The 21,241-nt window shown below is 35.4% G+C and overlaps 1 pseudogene; it reads right to left on the reverse strand.

The window, feature by feature from the left end:
* Window positions 1-1,343: 1,343 nt before the first annotated feature.
* Window positions 1,344-18,745, reverse strand: LOC126978961 (protein Lilipod-like; annotated as a pseudogene).
* Window positions 18,746-21,241: the final 2,496 nt, after the last annotated feature.

A 21,241-nucleotide genomic window follows, 5' to 3' on the forward strand; every position in this document is an offset into this window, starting at 1 on the left:
ATGACCCCCAGCTTCTTCTAAGCCAATTTGGCTTTGCCCTCCAGATGGCCACGGAAATGGCAATCGCTCGAGATTGCGAGACCCAGTATTCCGACACTAGGCGTGGCTTTAAGGGAAGTGTTTTCGTAGAGTGGTGATACGGTAAATGGGGTTTTTTAATGGTAAACACGCAAACTAGAGTCTTCTAAGAGTTAAATTAGACCATCCTGCCCGCTTGACTTCCTGACGTCTAACGAAAACAGAGCTCTCCTAACAGTTTTCTGTCTAAACTGTACTTCAGGCATAGAGCTCTGACACCGCGGGATGGTCGGCGCTGTTTTTTCGCTGTCGTCAAGAGTCGAGTTGGAGGCAAAAAGAGAGCACAGGAGATCGGCTTTCTCTTTTTCCGTGTGGGCCAGGGTGTCATTCCTCATGTGCAATGGCGGCATGGTTGAAGTTACCAAGAGCAGCTTTCGACAACAACCAGAACTTGCGTGTTCCAGTCGGGTAACTGGAAAGCTGCTCGCCAATTTTGACGACGTGCTTCGATTTCGCACGCTTAAAAAATCTGGAGGCACGGTTATATTTCCTCTTCAGAACTTTGCAGTTCAGATCCTTTGAGCCCAGCGCCGCAACCACTTGTTCAATACGCCTGTTTTTTGCAGTCAGTTGCTGCTTTAACTGACGCATCGATCCAGGGCTGTGATCTGCCACCGATCGGTACTACAGAGCTTGGTATAAAAATATCCATGGCCTGTAGTATCACATCGGCTACTGCAACGGCGCAGACACTAGGATCATCCGAGGGATAACAAACCTTGCCCCAATTGTAGGATGCAATAAAGGAACGCATCCTATCCCAAGCTGTTGACTTGTGGCGGGTCGCTGGTGGAGAAACATGAGTATATTCATTCAATCCCACTTAACGAATGGCCTAGGGATACATAGCACAATCAATGATGGATAGCTATACTAGAAAGAAACCATTGAGGGTACCAAGAAAATAGTTAGTATGAAAGTATTTCTGGGACAAGCTAGGAGCTCTGCCAGCCTCTATTGGAAATAATTATTGTGTTTCTCATCAACAAGGTTCCATGCACCTATTTTTGTCTATTTATATTTTAAGCAAGTTGTTATATTTTTAAAGTGATTCACTTCTAGGATTTAATACACAAATAAAATTTGAAAACAAATTATATTTTTCCATGAAGTATTGATCGACAAATATGATGACAATGCTGTTAGGGCTGGTTGCAGATACTAAACCTTATAATAATAAAAATTTATTTTAACCCCTCAACGTAAAAAGAAGAATGTTTGTGTTCTTATCTGTATATACTAAAGAACCGATTATAACGTTTTTTTTAGTTCTTGAGGAAAGAAACACAATGCGCGACCTTGTTTACGTTCTCTACCAACCTGTTGTAGAGCTCCCGGCGCACGCTGGCTATGAACTTGTTGATGAGACACAGACTCACGGTGGCCATGAATATCGCATTGTATAGTAACACTAGTTTGAAGTTGCCGAGCCACTCGATGCGAGATCGAAACTTGTAATACCTAATATCTTGACAAGCAATGGCTGCACCGTGGAATGCGCGAGAAGCAAGGCAAATAGCGCAATGATCCTGGTGAGAGGCGTACGGCGCGTGCGAAGCAGCACATGCAGGGTGCTCATAGGCGTGCTGAGGCTGGTTAGCGAGGCTGCGTGCAGGTACAGGATGAGGAACGCTTTCAGAGTGGCGCCTGCCAGCACAGCTTCGACAGCGACGCTATAACCAGGGTGAATGACCGTGTACTGAGTGGCACAGCGTTGATCCCTATCAGCAGCTCCAGTATGATCTGCAGTACCATGAGAATCGTGATGGCCAGGAGCAACAGCATCGCCAGTGGATACTCCACTCAACGTTGCGCTACAGTGACGACGTATTTTGCTTCACCTCCACTTCCTTCCTCTTAGTTACCACTCGATGGAGCTCTCATTGAGGAATGCTTGCAGCGCGCCGTTCCTGAGCCTCAAGAGAGGAACATCCTTGCCCTGGAATACTGGGGTCTCCTTGGTGGTACTGTAGCTGAGTTCAACGGGTGCTGACACCTCCCCACGCTCGGGGTACATGGGCTCGGGCGATATGTAGCCACCACCAGTGGTGATCGAGTTGTTGATTCGTCTTCGCAGCGTGTCTTCTTCCAACGAGTACACGTAGTACCCCTCGCTGAGATCCCGCAGGAACCGGGGCTTCACTAACACTCAGCCAACGAAGCCGCACAGACGGAAATAACCAAGCAGCGTGGACACTAGTAACATCAGCACACCCACAAATGATACACATGAGTACAGGAACGGAAGAAACCGAAGTGGCAGAGGGTGGGGCACATAGTTCGACGGACAGAAGGCCGTTGGGCAGTAATGTCCTCGAATGGCAACCACGTACTGGAAGACGCAGTGGATAGGTCCTGTCCTTCAAGAAAACTCATTCGTCGAGAACAAACATCCTCCCTGACGTAAACGCACACATCAGCCCGCGGTATAAAGGAGAGTTCCATATTATACCCCGGGTATGAGAGGTAAGATGTATCAGCCATGGAGGAATCTGTGTCTCGGTCAAAAAGGTGGTCTCCAAAAGTGGACGGCATTTAAATGTGAGCGAAGCCCCCCGATGTTGCAAAAGTCCACAGATAATGTAGAGTAGGGTGATTTGAGCCTCTTGCTCTATTTGCCCCGAGACACCACAGTTTTGCGTATTCCAGAATATGCAGGGCAGCCTGGGAAAAGGTACTGGTATAGGTCCTAATTGTGGAGGCCAAGGGACGAATTCTCCAGGGCTACATAGCCTGGTAACGTCCTGGAGTAGTCTATTTTTAGTCCATATTGCTCCTATTTGTATCTGGGGGAGGGTGTTAGGCCTTAGGATAGCCCACACACCGAACGATACACCGCTATTTCAGGCCGGTTCCAAGAGGGAGAGTGGTATTTCCCGGGCGTGCCGATTTGATTCGGTTGTGTCCGTTAGGACCCACCACGCCACTACCACTCTTAAAATGATGAATGAGGAAGTTTTCACTTCTTGATTGTGTGTGTGTGTTTGTATATTTAAGACCACACACCGTTGTCATTTTAAGTTTATGGATCAAATACATGTGAGTCGTTCTTTGTTGCTTCGTGAGAATTAATAATTTATAATTAAACCTTCCCAACGTTCGAATAACAACTATTAAACCGGAGATGGATACTACAATTGTTTCTTGGTAGTTAAAAGCGGAACTCGATCAAGCTTAAAATAAATGCAATTATTATTCAAAGATGGTCTATTTTTAAGAGTGCCTGGGGCCCTCGCTCTGGCAGCCCTCGAGGTTCATTGTAAAATGTGCAAAAATTCTTACAACCGCCCCGATAGTTTCAATGTACTGTTAATGTGAAATGCTTGTAATCTTTAATTGATTCTAATAAGCGATTTATTTGTGCCTTTAAAATTGTTTTGAAATCATTTATCGTATTTTGTATTTTTGTAGGTGTTTATATATTCTTTAATATTTAGGAATAACAACTTTTGCAAAAATTATTTAGCTTCTAATAAGTGTATATGTGCCCGACAACGGTATAATATATAGATTATTAGTGACCTCACCAGTGCGAGGCTCCTTTGCACAGGATGCCGGCTAGATTATGGGTACCACAACGGTGCCTATTTCTGCCGTGAAGCAGTTATGTGTAAGCATTACTGATTTTCGATCTGAAGGGTGCCGTAGCTAGTGAAATTACTGGGCAAATGAGACTTAACATCATATGTCTCAAGGTGACGAGCACATTTGTAGTGCCGCTCAGAAACTTTGGGGGAGTTAGAATCCTGAGCGGCACTGCATTGTAATGGGCAGGGCGTATTAATTACCATCAGCTGAACATACTGTTCGTCTCGTCACTTATTTTCATAAAAAAATCTGAGTCACTAGCCATTGTCATATGATAGTGGTATTTGTATTAATAATTTTTTTTTCAAGTATCATAATGTTCCGTTGTTCGTTCAGTTCAACGTTTTCAGGGTACTAAGTATGAATGCTGTTGTTCCTTATTTATTTTTTAATTGGGGATTATTAATTTTTTTTTTATATAGTTATATTGCGGATACTAAGAATATTTAATTATTACATTATTCAAACTGATTCAAAACATTGATAGCACATGTCGAAGGCTGTGAAGTGCTTTATAAGTGTTTGTGTACACGAGGGAATGTGGTTGTGTTTAGTATAGCCAAATTACAACGTGCGAACGTTCATGTTCCTTTAAATATGCTATAAATACTACTTCTACAATATAAAAAAGTCAATAATAAAAATTTTATCTTCATTATATTTTAAGAGCGAATATTTTTGAATTAACAAAGGTATAATTTGCATTGGGTAACAGATGTTTTATTTGTTGATGCAGTTTTAATTTAATTAAATTTATATTATTACTATTTATATTATAATTTATATTTATACGAGTCGATAAACAGAATTCACTCATAAATATTCTATTAAATATACATAATACAGTATTACTGTGTGTACCATATATAACGAATTGGTGAGTACCTCCTTCTCGAAGTCAACAAAGCATGCTTTTAAATATGCCCTAGAGTTTTAAATTAGCTTATAGAACAACATAGTTCAACCTCGCAACAATCCGCCATTTCTAGCAGAACTTTGCTGAAATTATGTACTGACGAATTGAATATGTTTTTCTCCTGACTGACTTTATTATAGAGAAAACAATTACGATACAAACTGGAATGTTGATCAAAATTTGAGCGTGTTTTGTAATATTGCATCAAATAATTGTTTATCTAGTGTTGTTATAATATATCGATCTTAATAATAGGCTGAATTCTTTACATAAAGCGACATAAAATCCGGAGAAATCAATCTCATATGGCGCTTCACAGCATCATATGCATCGTTTCTAAGTTTGTGAATTTTCATCGTAGTCCTGACAGAAAGCAACAGGAGGCAAAGTGATAAGAAATCAATGAAGATCAAATACTCTATGAATGGCTCGATACTAACGATTGTCTTGCAGCTGCGAGGTGAACTCGCTTTGTTGTGTGTCTTCCACCGCATTTATCAAAGGTAGAAAGAGCCGTTTGACACGACCCTTGCCACCTAATTCTAGTTTAACCAATTCCTGGATGTGTGGCGTTCTTACACAGTGTGGTTTTCAAGGAGTATTACTTGCAAGCAAGGAACAAATTATACTCACGGTGATATAACATAGGTACCTCCAATAAAAGCACTCCGATGTTACAAGTGTGAGGTGGTGATCAAATTACCATCAGGTAGCGTATCATCTTTTGTCGCCCTCATTCATATAAAACAAGCAGATATGAAAACCTGGAGTACTTTAAAGATAAAACATAATATTAGCCATACAAGCTTGCAAAATCAATAGCCAGTATTAAATTCAGACAATATTATATCTTAAGCTGAGTTATTAAAGTCGCTATTTGCTTCAGTTACGTGCGCGGCGGTATAATACAGAAACTTTTCAAATTCGCAATCAAGGGAAAGTTCGCAGCTTGTATTAAGTTTACTTTACCGTGAGGTAGCAAGATAGTTACGTATTCTGTATCAAAGTTGACTAGTCGCGTCTGAACCGCATAAAAAGGCTATTCACACAGAATCATGCGGACCGCATTTGTTAATTAGTTATGTCTTTTGCTTTTGAAAATATGCCAAATAAATTTAACTATTATGTTTGTAATGTAAATAATTAACTGAAGTAATTTTATACTCGTTCTTGAGTAGCCCCCAGATCTTAGAGGATGTTTAAATTATAATTTATTTTCATTTTAATATGTCATATTGGGTGCCAAGCGGTTATCATTTATTAAGAGTAATTCTTATTTTTCTATCTAAATAAAAGCATTTAAAGCATCATTATTGTAAAATTTGTTCAGACAGTAACTAAACCATAATATTTTTGGATATTTATTTAACAAAAGTCAATTATGGAATTGAATGCAAATAATTTAATTTTCATATCTTAAAGGATATTTAACTAATTTTATAAGATTATAATATATTTAATGAAATTATTTTGTATAGGAAAAAATTTAATTCTTTAATAATTATTTATAATGAATGATTTGATTGCTTTTTAGTTGAAAAAAATATGTTATTATACAATGTCACACTCGGGTTTTCTTCGTCGTCTCAAGTTGCCGCGCTTGCTTTTCGGATTTTGTGTGAACGACCTTTAGAAGGCGGCTTATTCTTGCAACAAAATTTACATAGCGCAACGTGCAGATGTTAACTCACATACATATAATTGCCGTATTAAACTACCGTAGTTGGCGAGCGCATTGAGCGTCAAGACCGTACACTGTTTTATGTTTATTGCAAGTATCTGAAATATAAAATTTGTTTCTCGTCCTCTAGTATAACCTCGTTATTTGTACGTTCTATTTATTCATTTTGCGTGAAATAATTTATAATATTATAGTATGCTGAAAAATTAATGAATTCATTTATTTTTCTTTCTAACTGTTGCACCAGACTCACAAAAAAGCATTGACACTTTCGTATGCAGTTAGTTTTTTAGTCTTTCGATTATGGAAACAAAATAAAGTCAGAAGCAGGTAAACAATAATCTGAAAGAAATTAATATGCTAAGGGCAGGTTTATCATACAAGGCTTGGGTTATCAGCTAGATTTCTTATATTATTCAAACAATTTGTATCAAAATTATCCAAAATTTTATGTCAAATTAAACATTTAGCAAATTTGAAACATCTTTGAATAACATTACCATACCTTTCATCAAATTTTATAAAAGGAAAGAAGTCTGGTTCTATTTTCTTCAACGAAAGCTTACTTTGTTGGTATGATACACACAAACAGTCAATATCTCTCGCACTTATGTTCGAAGGAACACAATCAGAAGTGATTATTGAAAACTATGATGCCTGGTCATGCTTCAATAGATGTCCATAATTGCTTTCTTACTTTGTAGAGTTCTTATGGAATAGTAAATAAAATCATTTTGTAAATTTAATTCTTTGATCTCTTAACATAATTAGCCAAACACCATAAAACAAATAAAGATAATTGAATAATTGATAATAATAATTGAATTTTCTTGTCTTATCTTATTTCTTGCATCTACAATTTTATCTGATTATCTGATTCTGTCTCCTGTATGATATAAACGGTCAAATCTACGCAGCTCGATGACTGTGCGCCTATCGTGCGTGTGCGTGTATTTGTTATTCTTGCCCCAAACTCCAGAAACCTCAGTAACCTGCTCTCCTTCGGGGAGTGTGATGTTAATGTTGAGCCCGGTAAGCTAGTAGACCTGGACCGTGCAAAAGTACATGCGCAGCCATTTCTTCTGTCATCATGAAGGGAGGAAGGAAGCGCTGGAAGTTGTTAGTTTTGCCTATATTAAATAGATGTTTATTATGTGTAAAGCGAACAGTTAGGGCCACCGTTATCGTTTTCTGTCTCTTGTTGGATATTGTTATAAAAACGTAAACTATTTTTGAATTACTTAATTTAATAATAGTAAAGGTTCATGGTACAAAGAACTCCTAAGAGGGTACAAGGTTCTCGTATTAATATATATATTGCACTATCATAAAGATATGTATCAAAATATTAATAAGCCAGTGTTTCTCGTAGACAAGTTGTTCGGCCAGCGATTAACTTCGGGTTTATTTATAGACGGGGAGAAACTGTGTGATTGTTCAACGAAACTTCAAAACCAGACTCTCATTGCTTCTTGCATCAGTAGGAAACGTTCCAGAAACTACTAATTACAATTCAAGACTTTATTGAAAATCTCTATCGAGTGAAGTTTCAGTGTCTTGAGCTGTTTTTTCCTTTTGTATTTTTTTTAATAATATAACGGAAGGTATAATTTACTTGAAACACTGATCTTGGGCAGATATTATATTATTGTAGTTATATTCTGCTTGCCCAGTTTTATGAATTTTGAGTTTCTTGAGCCCCTTCTTTTCAGGTCTGAGGTATAGTATTTCTTATGAGTTTGAGAGATTTTGGCATTCAATAATACATAACAGGGTTCTTAAAAGCCTGCCTCTCACTACCTTTAATAAACTCTTTAGGTAAACTGTACAAACGATTGATTCTTAGCTTATCTTTAAGCTGCCCACCCTCTTCTCACTCTTCACGAGTGACCCCACGAAGTCTCATTGCACAATACACGGATGAAATTGCTCTTTATTATGCCGCCACTCAGAGGCACCTCGCGACTAATATAAGAGTGCTTCAAGCCGCCATTGATGAACTGGCTTCGGTTTGACTGGTTCAGGAAATGGCAGTTTGAAGTCAATCCCGCAAAGAGTGCAGCGGTACTCTTTAATTGGTATTAAAATAAAATCTTCGGCATCTATACCTATTGTTAAGATATATGGGAACACTACTCCGTGGGCCCAATATAATAAATATTTAGGTGTTACGTTCAACAGTAACATGAACTTCGCCAAACATATCGGCAGGGTATGCAATAGCGCCCTGTTTGTCCTAAGCCGTCTGTATCCACTTGTGTGCAAGCGAAGCAATATACCGCAGCCACAAGGTGACATTGTACAAGACCATCGTACGTCCCTTTATTTCTTACGAAAGCGTCGTGTAGGTCCACGCACCCCCTAGCTAGTTATACAGATTGTTAATGGTTCAGAATAGACCGTGGTTCGTTCATAACGTAGATCTCCATGGCGATCTTAAGCTGTCGACCACAAACAAGTAAAGCTAATATCTTGGTGAGTATCCCATAAGTGTGGATTATCACTTTAAAATAACCAATACATACTTACCAATATTATCAAATTGAATATGTGACTGTTGATAGGATTTAAATTATAAAAGCTATTAAGCTAAACATAATTAAATTTTACGCATACGTTGGCAATGGTTTAAAAAGTATATAGGTACAGTAGTTTCACCGCTTACATTTTTAAGAGTTCACCAGTAATCATATAGGAATTAAACGTGGGTAAAATTAGGAGCCTCAGTTATATTAGAACATGAAATCATGACGTCATACTTTAGTTACATCAAATTATCTTGCATTAACATAATACGTTACCATAATCAGACATCAGTTCATTCATACATTCGTAAGGAAGCATTACTCAACAGCTCAGCTACATTTAAACAACTTAAAATTCATAACACATTCAATAAGGAAGTCACTTCAATTACTTCTCTGTTTTATTACATCATGACAAATACTAATGTATTAAGGAACCTTTATGTAAGAAGGTTCTGATAACTTTTTTCTAGAATAATTAATTAACAGCTTAACGATGACCTATTTATATTATGGTGACATCATCAAATAATGGTTGAATTTTTAATCTCTACATATTAATTATCAACCACATCTGCCCACTTGTTGTTTTGTTCTAGATAAAAACAATCCCGCTCAAAGTCACGCGTGGCGAGTGTAGGTACCTGCATTACATTTGGCTTGGCACCGACTTCAAACCTATTAATAGGTGGCATATACAAATATGTAATAGTATTTTTATTTTTTACTCGTTTATTCTCGATTACATCAAGTAAACTATAATATTTCGTTGCATTATATTGTCATAATATATTAAATAGTCATTTTATTAAGTATCCATGAGTAGGCCTATTAAAGAAAAGAAAAATTCGTACACAGGATCAAATAACATCGCCCACGTAAACAATAACATCATCCACGTAAGCATGAATGTTCATGAAAAATTTTCACAAAATGAAAACTTCGGAGTCAAATTATGTGAAATTTTTATGGGACCAAATGGCAACTATTCCGCATCAAACTAAAGAAAAATCACGTGGATCGGTTCATAAATCTCAGCCTAATTGTTGTCCAATGTACATACATAAAAAAATTCAATCGAATTGAGAACCTCCTCCTTTTTAAAGTCGGTCAAAAACAAGAATCTCCGTCGTGTCTGTCTGCGATAAAATTGAAAACTATTGCAAAGATTTTCATGCTATTTCCATCAATGGATTACGTGGTTCTCGAGGAACATTTGAGTATATAATTTGATACATCAACGATATTAATTGTTGGAGGCGTCGAAAAAGAAAGCCGTCTGTCATCCGTTAACGAAAACGCTGTGGAAAAGATATAAGAAAATAATGTACTGTGGAAAGGCAGAAAAGGCTGCAATACATAACATGCCTATTTCTTAAGAATAACAAAGTATATCCATCTTAGTAGTCAAAAAATTGGTAATTATGAAGTGCCTGTCTTTGGATTTCACGCAGAATAGACAGGACTTGGAAAGTATTGGTATGCACTTAGTTGCAATTTTCGTATCACAAACATACCTTTCAATTTTATTTTTATGTCAGATATAAAATTGCTTCTGAAAACTAGTTTGCGAAACAAATGTTACGTACGTCGAAACACAATTTCCATCCTGTTTCACAATAAAAAACCAATTTAAAAAAATTTAATTTTCGACATGCTGCGTGTGTGTGACTAATTTAAATGGAGCGGGATTTCTCTACCCCTTTCTTTAGAGCGATTTCATTTTACAATCTGTGTTCAAAATTATACTGACTGTTATTTACAACTATTTATATTTAACTTATTAGAGTAATAATCTGAATTGAAACGGTATGAAGAGGGTTGCTAACTTGGTTTCATGCAAGACGTAGCCCCTAATTATGACATATTAACATCCTATTTAAGCGAGGCAATTTCAAATATAGTATAGAAAATTTTAAAATTTAAAAGGTTTAAAATTTATTTAAGCGTTGATTATATTGTATTATTGTTATGGAGTTTTATCAAACTAATGAGTTTAGTTTGAGTTAATTCAATGTATATAAATAATTTATTGATTTTTAAAGGCAAATGTATAAAGTTTCATTGATTGTGCAGTAAATATCACCTTTTTACCAAATATATCTTTTCGTGTCATAAATATTATTATAAGGAAAAGATTTTTCTATCGCATAAAACATTCATTTCATAATAGCATTAATAAAAAATTCGTTAAAAAAAGCTCATTCAAGTTTATCTCTATCTTTTTATAGTCATAAGTTTACTGAAATCTTTCAATTTTGAGGCCAGATAATAAGTAAAATCACACTGTTTCTCCTTGGCTAAATTCTTCACTTGCAATCTTATAATTTGTTTCAGGGACTCCAAATTATCATGACGCTTAGCACATTACATACTCTTTAAGACTCACCAAATATCATGATCCAGCGGATACAGTTTGGGCGTAGATGACAGCAAGTCTTCATCTATGATGAAGTCAGAAACTTTTTGTTAAAGGAACTACGGCTCGTAATGTGAACTATCTTCCACCATAATGGGGAATTCCACCTTCCCACGACACGCCATAAATTACGATATCATCGCCCATCATCTGGGTATGTGGCGTTCCTCCACAGTGCGGCTTTCAAGGAACTTTCTTTCACGTACTATAAAGCTGTGGAATGAGCTTCCTTGTGCGGTGATTCCGGTACACTACGACATGGGTATCTTCGAAAAATCCGTATAATTTTTTAAAGGCCGGCAATGCTCCTGTGATTCCTCTGATGTTGCATTTGTTAACACCAGGTGACCCATACGCTCGTTTGTCCTCCTTTTCTATAAAAAAATATTAAAGGCCCTTCCCTTTTTGTCATAAGTCTAATAATTCACATTGCTTATTGAAGGGAAATAGTTCATTAGGCGCAGTATGTATTTTATTTTGAGCATATTTAATGAGCTTTCACGCTCCGGTATGTAACGCCTGTTTGGGTAAGTTGGCTGGAGTATCTACGAGAATTTCAAGAGCTTCAGCTCTTATAATGTTTGGTGTAATGTTGACTCGTTAAACGATGCAGTCAGAGTTAAACTCCTTGTTCAAGTGAATTTATAAATTTTTTATAGAATTTTCAGTAAAGATCTTCATTTGTATCATTATAAACACTATTATAATAACGACATTTTCTACACGAATATTATCCATGAATTTATTATTAATATCCCCAACTCCCTAACTCTATTTACAACCACATAATAAATAAAATAGTTATTACCTCACAAGCGTAAACCAATTGAATCATAGTAATTTACGAGTTAAATCTAAAAATATGTCTTTTCGATACCCTCTGTCGTCACAGATGGGTACACAATATCGCCAGACCCCTATCGAAGGGTGGGTAAGTAATTTTATCAAGTTAGAAAAAGATTTTAAAAGGTTTGTATTTTATATCATTCAAGTGACTATTTCCTACTTCGGAGGCATAGATTTCATTTTATGGATTCCTATCAATTGAATAAATTTTGTTGGCTATTGAATAGATCATATTTTTTTACATAGAACCATGGATACTCCGGTTATATAAAATTAGGTATCTCTTGGTGAAAGTCAAAATTGAGCCAACTGATTCAGCAACTGAGAGTTCAGCATACGTAGGTCGTAGTATACGGTTGCTGCTCAAATCGATTTGGACATCCCCAAGACTTTGCGCTATTTCTGCATTTCAATGATAATTTGGAGTCCTTCAACATGAATTGCTATGCAGATTGCGTTCTGGACATACCCGTCAATGCTGGAGAAAACTTGTCTTCTATCGAGTCTTCTCTTGATAAGGTCACGGAATGGGGTAAAATCATCCTTGTCCAATGTAACCCCCAGAAGTCTCGAGTTTTCGCGTTAACCACAAAAAGCCCCACTTTTCATATCATCACTCTTCGATAACACTAAACCAAAGAAGTGGCTTTGAAGAGGGTGGGCGTCATAAATAGAGTATCGTTTACACTTATGGCTTCAAGTTCATCGTTCTAGCACTCTACAAAAGGCAGATTCGGCCACATATGCAGTATTGATGTTACCTCTGGTCAGTCGCAACCCAGCATCAGGGCGAACCATTTGACCGATTGCAACATAGAGCCGCTTGAATTTTCAGGGATCCATGACTCGACGTTGCGTAAAAAAATTGCTTGATTGTGTGTTTTCTACCGCATTTATAACGGGTAGTGTATCGAAGAGCTGTTGGACGTGATTCCTGCCACTGGTTTCACCTTCCCACAACATGCTAAAATTACGGTATCGACCCTACTATCTGGAAAAAGATTACCACACCCTTAAGCCATACCCCCAAGGTGTATTTGGTAATTCCAAATAGAAATGTTCGTCGATAGACATTATTAATCATAAATATTCTAGAGTTGTATTAATTTCAAAAATTATAAAAGAGTTGACAAGCAGGCTTTATCGCCTACAATATAATATTATACATGATTTTCCTTTAAATATTTCGATTGTTGATCTTATTTCATCATTTCTGTACCGTTGGTGAGCTTGCAGACTCATACTTATCCGTTTTTTTAAATGATATATATATTGTGGTAGGAGTAAGTAGACTGTCTTCTTGATTTTCATATAAAGAATGATATTAAATTCATTTAAAATAAATCTTTTGATATACTTACTGTAACATGTAATATTTTATTGTCTTACACATACATTAGTAGGAAATTATTTCTGTGGATTAATTTGTAGAAAAAATGACTAGACATTTTGTTTCATATTTTGGTTATTAACAGAGATAATAAAAAAAAAACCTAATCATATTGAAGTATCCAAGTTATATCTAAATATTCATGTTACAATATAAGATACTTAGCAATTCGATACTTTTGGACAAATAAAGGGCTAGTTTACGCAAAGGAGTAATTCGGCATCATTACATTACGTGACCGACGTATTTACTTCCTACGTGCGTTTCTATTTCTAGGGTCTTTTTCACCAAGTTCGTGTAAGTAACAGAATGACTATAGATAATGATGACCTAGGAATATGTTAGAACTGACAATAATGTCTAAACAGATTTACGTAGGGAATATCAGTTCCCTTTTTACATTCTGTACGCTAGAAAGTAATGACATTGCAAAGCATTGATTAGGACTGTAAAATACGGGTTTTATGCTAATAAGGGGAAAGTCCTAGTTATTATTATGATCAAAAATGAAGAATGAATTGACTACTTTCTTAAAGTAATTTATACACTTTAAAAGAGTGATGGAATGGTGACTGAGGGATTTTTTATGCAATTGGAACTGAAACTGAATGAAATAGAACTCTTCTTCGATGCCAGAGGAATCACAGTAACGTTGCAATCTTTTTCTTGATGGTACTAATGGCCTAATTGTCTGCAAAAAAGCTTCCCGCTGTTAAATTATTACAAAAAGGCAGCTCGTAGGTTTTGGTTTTTTGTTTGGTTGATTCCCTAAAGCTTAAGGCGCGGACTGACTAGGATTGTAAACGCTACAGCCAATACTACAATATTTGTGTTGATCATGTGGCTAAGCTGCAAATGGGCATTTATTTTAATGATTTTCTTTTGTTTATTCAAAATATACATATTAAATTGAATATTTGTTCGGTTTAAGTTTTAGAAAAATACAAATTCTTTTAAATTCTTTAAAAAACGTATGTTGTTATCGCTAAAAATTCAGAGATTTTTAACTTCAAAGTTTATTTTTGGGAAGCAACTTCCAAATTTTTATTGGATATTTTAAATTATATATAAATATTCTATTCGGTTCAAATTTTTCTTTAAGTCCTTCTTTTTGTAATGTATTTTATCCGCCGGAATATTTTTATTGCGTTATGTTGTAATCGACTCTCTAAGGAACCAATTTTTGTGAATATTGAGGTATGACCGCGCCTTAATAGCTTCATGCTCCGTCTAAAGTTTTCTTAGTTCATCCAATCTTGCCGAGTTTATACAATCTTTATTCAAGACGCGTCTTCTTCGAGCTTCTCTGTCCGGGCCCTTACGCCAATGCGTGCCTCATTATCATCAGTTTTTGCCACGTATCTACTCACCATCCTACTAATATGTTTGCCACAAAGGTAATTTAGAGTAAGGAACAGTTTTCATTATATTCTTAATAATAAGATTAAAAGAACCGATGCTGTTAATCTTAATAGTATGTATGGAAATTTAAGACTAGTATATTTATGCAAGACAACGTTTAATGTCTAATTTACGTTCCAAAAGCCTTTCTTAATATTATTAAATCAGCTGAAATTTGAGATATAAAAGTGATGATGGGTTAACATTTAGTCAAGGTTATGTTGATTTGCAGAAACTTAAATTAACATAAGTAAAAATAAGAAATATCTGTATTAAAATTATTTATGCAAGTATTTACGTTGTGCTCGCAATTATTATTGAGTTATTGAGATATTCAGCGAAATGTTCGACAAAATAGGCCTCGTATGCATGCGATAGTATTAAAATCGATCTAAAATTGACAATATTTACTGCCTATTAAAGCTGATCCTTACACGTTAAAAGATAACAATATAAATTTTTATGCTTCCCCAAATGCTTCCGCGAAGGTATAATTTATAGAGTCTAGTAAATATAAATTTGGTGTTGATTTATTTACTATAACAAAAGTATTATGATTGCATGCATAGTTTACCAAGTCGTAACTGATGCCGTTAAATTGGTATCATATATAAGAACATGTGCGTTTTATGATTTGAAACTGTTAACGAAAACGTGTTACTGTATCGAATATTTAGTTACCAAATTGTACAACAATTCAACAAATCTTAGTAGATTAGAACACAAGACTAGAAGAGATTGCACACAAAATGTGTTTTTTTTATGTACTTCAATCATAACTGCTTTATATTAGTAGGGCATACATTTCTATATAAAACTAAATTATCTGTTATATAAAAATAACAACAATTAACACATTTTGAAAGTTTGTTTTTTTTTTTCTATTTGTGTGGTCGCTAATCTCATATTTTACCATCTTAGTTTAACATTCGTAGGTATCCATCTCTACTATGTGGATTTAACTTTTGTTTAAATGAGTAACTTGATCGACTTAATATTCCTCGTTAAATATTAAATGCATGAAAATGTACCGATTTAATGGTAAGTATTTTTTTATAACAGTAAGAGACGATACGAGCCAGACGTTCAGCTGATATTAATTGATACGCCCTCTCCATTATAATGCAGTGCCGCTCAGGATTCTTGAAAAACCCAATAATTCTGAGCAGCACTACAATTGCGCTCATCACCTTAAGACATAAGATGTTAAGTCTCATTTGCCCAGTAATTTCAATAGCTACGGCGCACCTCAAACCCAAAGACAATAACGCTTACAGATTACTGTTTCACGGCAGAAATAGGTGCCGTTGTGGTACCCATAATCTAGCCAGTTTCCTGTGCAAAAGAGCCTCCCATTAGCAAATAAAATATACACTGCCAAAATCGCAGCCAGCTCATTTTGATATATATCTTCAGCTATATGAGAAGATATTTTCACAAACTATAGTAGTATCGGTAGTAGTATCTAGTAGTTATTAGAAATGACATCAAATAGAACTCTAAAGGAATCAATTTTGAGAAAATAAATGCCTTTTTATGCCTTTTATGTTTATAGTTAATTAACGAGAAACGGGTCTCAGTTTGAACTCGCTGAGCATAGAATACGGTCTGAAGACTGCCTACTGAGGGTAAAATCCCGTCACTGGAACACCTCATTCGCAACCTATCAACTCGGTAACTAACCACAGCTGTCATCTCATCCAACCGTTTCAGCGTTACTTTCGAATGTGATGATCGTATTCTATGTCGCGTCTTTCATATTTTCTTTTATCAAGCACTAGCTGCTACCCGCGGTTTCATTCGCGTGTAGCATCATGCCATTGGTGCCACATGCAAATTCGTAATAAGATGAAAAAGTCTTCTCATTTTTGGGTTAATATATATATAGCGTACGGACATTTACAAATGTGTCTTTCTATTGGTAACAGAATTTTCAAAAATGGATCAGTATATCAAGTAATGACCCCCTAAAACTTTACCAATATTTTTATTATTATATATTTTTATTTATTTAAATTACACGCGATAGCGCGTCGCCAATGCTTTGATCACCTGCCCACAACTAGTGGACGCCTAACGTGGCCGAACTACGATTCAGTATGACTCGGATGCTGATTTGCTTCAGTGAGGTATTACCATTATTCACCAATATTCGAGATATGAATCTACCTAGTAGGTACTTAAAGTTCAACAAGCCTTCATCATTCCCTCATCACTCTATCACAAATTGAAATACAACAGGCTTTTTCAAAATATTAATTAGGTTATAAAATGATTCTCAAGGGTATGCTTTAATGCACATCCTTTTAACATATTGTGTTAATAAATTATCATATAATTAAATAATAATGAGTAATAAAGCTATGACTGTAGTATAACTAACATAGTTCAGCTTGTTTTTCCGGTAATAGTTAGAAACTAAAAAGAGGATATAGTGTGTTTTCCTTAATAGATAGATATAATATGCAATCGAGGACTAAGCTTAAGACCTATATAAGATACATAATTCCACCATACGTTATTTTGATATATCTCAAAGGGGTTGAAAGCTCCCAGACGGCTTATTTTTTTCCGACACCTTCAAAAAAATAAAAAATAAAAAAAAATACAAAAAAAAAAATAAATACCGTTCATATATTATACAAAATCTTATCTAATTATATACTCTGACTGTCCTCTAAAACCACGCTATCGGTTGTTGAAAACAGCATGAAAATCGGTGCGGCAGTTTTTGAGTTTATCGCGAACAGACAGACAGACAGACGCGGCGAAGGACTTTTTTTTATAATATGTAGTGATTTTTGAATGTATTTTATTCATAACGAGTAATGGCCGCTAGTTCTCCCGCGTAGTTTTAGATAATGTGGCAATCTGATCATTGAAATTAAATCAAATTAGATCAAATCTGCTAAAGCCACTATAGAAATTATATAGGCTAAACTCGGCCAAGTCCGATCAAAATCAGTACGGCCGATTTGACAGGAGGAATCAAAGAAGTGTTATATAAATAAAGGGAGATATATGACCCTTATAGCCCAGTGGTTAGGCTGCCAACTGAGTTAGACGTCTCGGATTCGAATCCCAGTAGATGCAAACATTTATATGATGATCTTGAACTATGATGATCTATGATGATAATGATATTGAACACCAATATCAATATTCATCCGAATGTTTCCGAGTCATGGATGTTTATAAATATCTAAGTATGTTAAAGTAACTATATTGTATTATATATATCGGTGACTTGTTCCCATAGTAGGCTATGTTAGTTTGGGGTAAGATAATTTGTGTATAAAAGCAACTATATTATTATTATATTAATTGGCCTTTAAAGTATACACTTATTTAAGTTATATCGAGCTGGTTATACCACGGATAAGAATCGCACACATGTCAATAATTGCCACACATTAAGTATTATTATAATAGAGATTAATAGGATCAGCTGAAATACCACACATTGACTGATTATAATAATAATAATAACTAACTAACTAACTAACTGAACTAACGCCGGCGGGACTCTATTTTTATATTTATATTTGTAATATTGTTTTTTATAAATATGTTATATATATAAATGTAGAAAAAAGATTAAATTGTAATAAAGAGAATAATAATAAAAGTCTTTATTCACTGGCCATACATTTTTATTTATATACTACTTATAAAACAATTTTTTTAAATCAAGTTTTCTTAAATCTATAAATAAAATTAAATAAAATTTTATAAAATATTGTTCAGCAACCACTTTATTGGTCAGGTTGTCTTTCCACATAGGCCTCCCCCAGTTTCTTCCACTTATCTCTATCTCGAGCTAACCTTCTCCATCCTGTTCGCAAATCGTCCTCCCATCTTTTAATTTGACGTCCTCTTTGTCTTTTCCTATTTCTACCATATTGGTACCACTCTAATACATATATTCACTTATGACTCAGACATAAATCTAAGTATAATAGCTGCCGCAACTATAATTTCCAACTATCCTTAATTACTCTGTAACTGGCAAAGTGAAATCAGATATAGTGATTCATCCAATGAATACTGCTACTTTATAAACAATTCAAATCCTCAGTTAAATAGCACGGTGTTCCCTTGATATATTTCCGATGGCCTATAATTAAAATAACACTGGCCATTTGTCAATGCCGCTATTGATTGAACGAGCGACTAATACGGGTAAGTCATAAGAGCAATATTCGTGTAACACTATTCCCAATGGGGTAACAAGTTTATTTTCCACTGAAAGCCCTGGAAAGGAGTAAAATGAAAAGTAGACACGGCTTCGATAAATAATTGAAGGCTGTGATAGAGCGTCGAGAATTCCTGGTCGAATACTCGACTCGTTCTTGAGGGAGCTATCCTTCAATACTCCCTCCTTGGCTACTGAATTATTTTGCAATAACACACTTGTTATAGACGTTTTTCGAGGAGTGATACTTTTATGATTTACTTCAACTTTTATTGGCACTTAAAGGAAGTATACGATTTATTTTCCGTTCAATATAAGGTGCCGAGTATATCATTTTTTGGGTCGATTCGAAATCTCTTAGGGTGTTGTTAGTAAGCGAATGTCACACTCAATATATTAAGGGTGTCCTCTCGTGTAAACACTTTTTAGAAGTTTAGACCAGCTATTAACAATATAACGACTTCTTTAACTGAATGTTTGTTATAGAGATATTCAAAATACAGTTAAAGAAGGATTCAATGTTACTGTAACTATATATTATATTTCCGTTCATGTTTTGTGTTTCGTGCAAAGCATGATGTATATCACGAAGGAACTGATCGGAAATTATACGAAACGAACATTAAACTTTCTGTATTGTGGTTTATTGACGTCACTTCCGCGGCAATAAAATCGACTTGTCTCCGAAACGCATCATTTGTACGATAGTCACGCGTATTATGCTACTAAACGGTGTCTCCAAACACATTTCACAGTGAACTCTCTTGGGGCTGCGTACCGATGGTAGATAAAGCATTGTTTTATGTCTTTAAATTATCGTCGTTGACTCCCTGTTTATGGAAACATAATATTAATATTGCTTTATACTACTTTATACCCTAGTTTAATATCGAATATTCGGGAGTGAAGCACGCTACATACGGTGATCAAGAAACCGGTGATAATTTTAATGCGGTATCCTTTGTGACCGAAACATTTCTAGCGAATCCATTAATTAATAAGATATACGACGTACCCACACTGTTTGCCGTTCGATTACACTCATTTGCCTTTGATGCCTGATTAATTCCGACACAAAACTGACCTATTAAAAGACGGTTATCAGGAGATCTATACGATTCAAAGCGCCGCGCAACCCGTGTGTTAGATCGCATGGTCGGCCGAAATCCCAAAAATGTGAAGAAAAACAGTAGGGCAGGCGTAAGTCGGAACGGCAGTAGCGTCACGTAATAGCGTTGGCTTCCGGTGCGTTTATCAAAAAATTTATTTGGACATTCCTAGCGGTTTTGCGTTTGTCCCGCCAGTTGTGGTGGCATTCAATTTATCTATCGTTGGGTGTCGGAGAGGAACAGACGTTATTGCTGAGCTGGCCGTAGTTCGCCGGCACTTCCGCTATGCCAATGATTTATAACCGCGCCGGTATGTGCGGCGCCCAACTCTGTTGTCCAATCTATTGTTCGAGCATCGCAGATTATAGACAAGGAGGATCTTTCCTGACTTATGACCGAGGGGATAGCGCTCTAAGTTTTCCTTATATCTTAATACCGAAACGTATTGTCGAAATTCTTTGCAACATTTTTTGCTTGAATCCCATTCATATTTTTCGGTGTCAAAATATTTTAACACAATTAGTAAATCTTTTATTATTCACATTTTCAACGATTCCTTTTATCAAAATTTATTTAAAATTAGATCTTACTGCTTTAGCATTACGGTTAGTTGTCTAGTAAACTCTTGTAATACACAATAACAGGGTTACATAGACTCTATCTAGTTATTTCAATTCTCAACAATTAAAAGCGCTCTTAAGCAATTTAATTCAAAACATTAAGTGTTTAACTGGGCATACAATACTAATTTTATCTAAATATGGTGAGTTGAGAATAATAATTATTATAATTGTAATTAAAAGTTGCCGTTAAAGCATAATGGGCACAATGGTTTTATTTTTGTCTATATAAATCCTTGGCTATATATATGTAATTTATTTTTATAACACCAAGGGTAATACAATGCTTCACTTTGTCTATGATTTTAAGACATAATTAAGAATACTTACGTCACCACTTTGTACACTCAAAAATAGTTATGAATATTTTAAAATAGATCCACTGGAAAATAGTTTTTAAGGTGAAGGAATTACCAAGAATCTGCAAAACTCTTTAAACTATTATTATTACTATATTATTATAACTATTATAA

This window comes from Leptidea sinapis, chromosome Z (genome assembly GCF_905404315.1).
Source record: "Leptidea sinapis chromosome Z, ilLepSina1.1, whole genome shotgun sequence".
NCBI classification, from domain to species: domain Eukaryota; kingdom Metazoa; phylum Arthropoda; class Insecta; order Lepidoptera; family Pieridae; genus Leptidea; species Leptidea sinapis.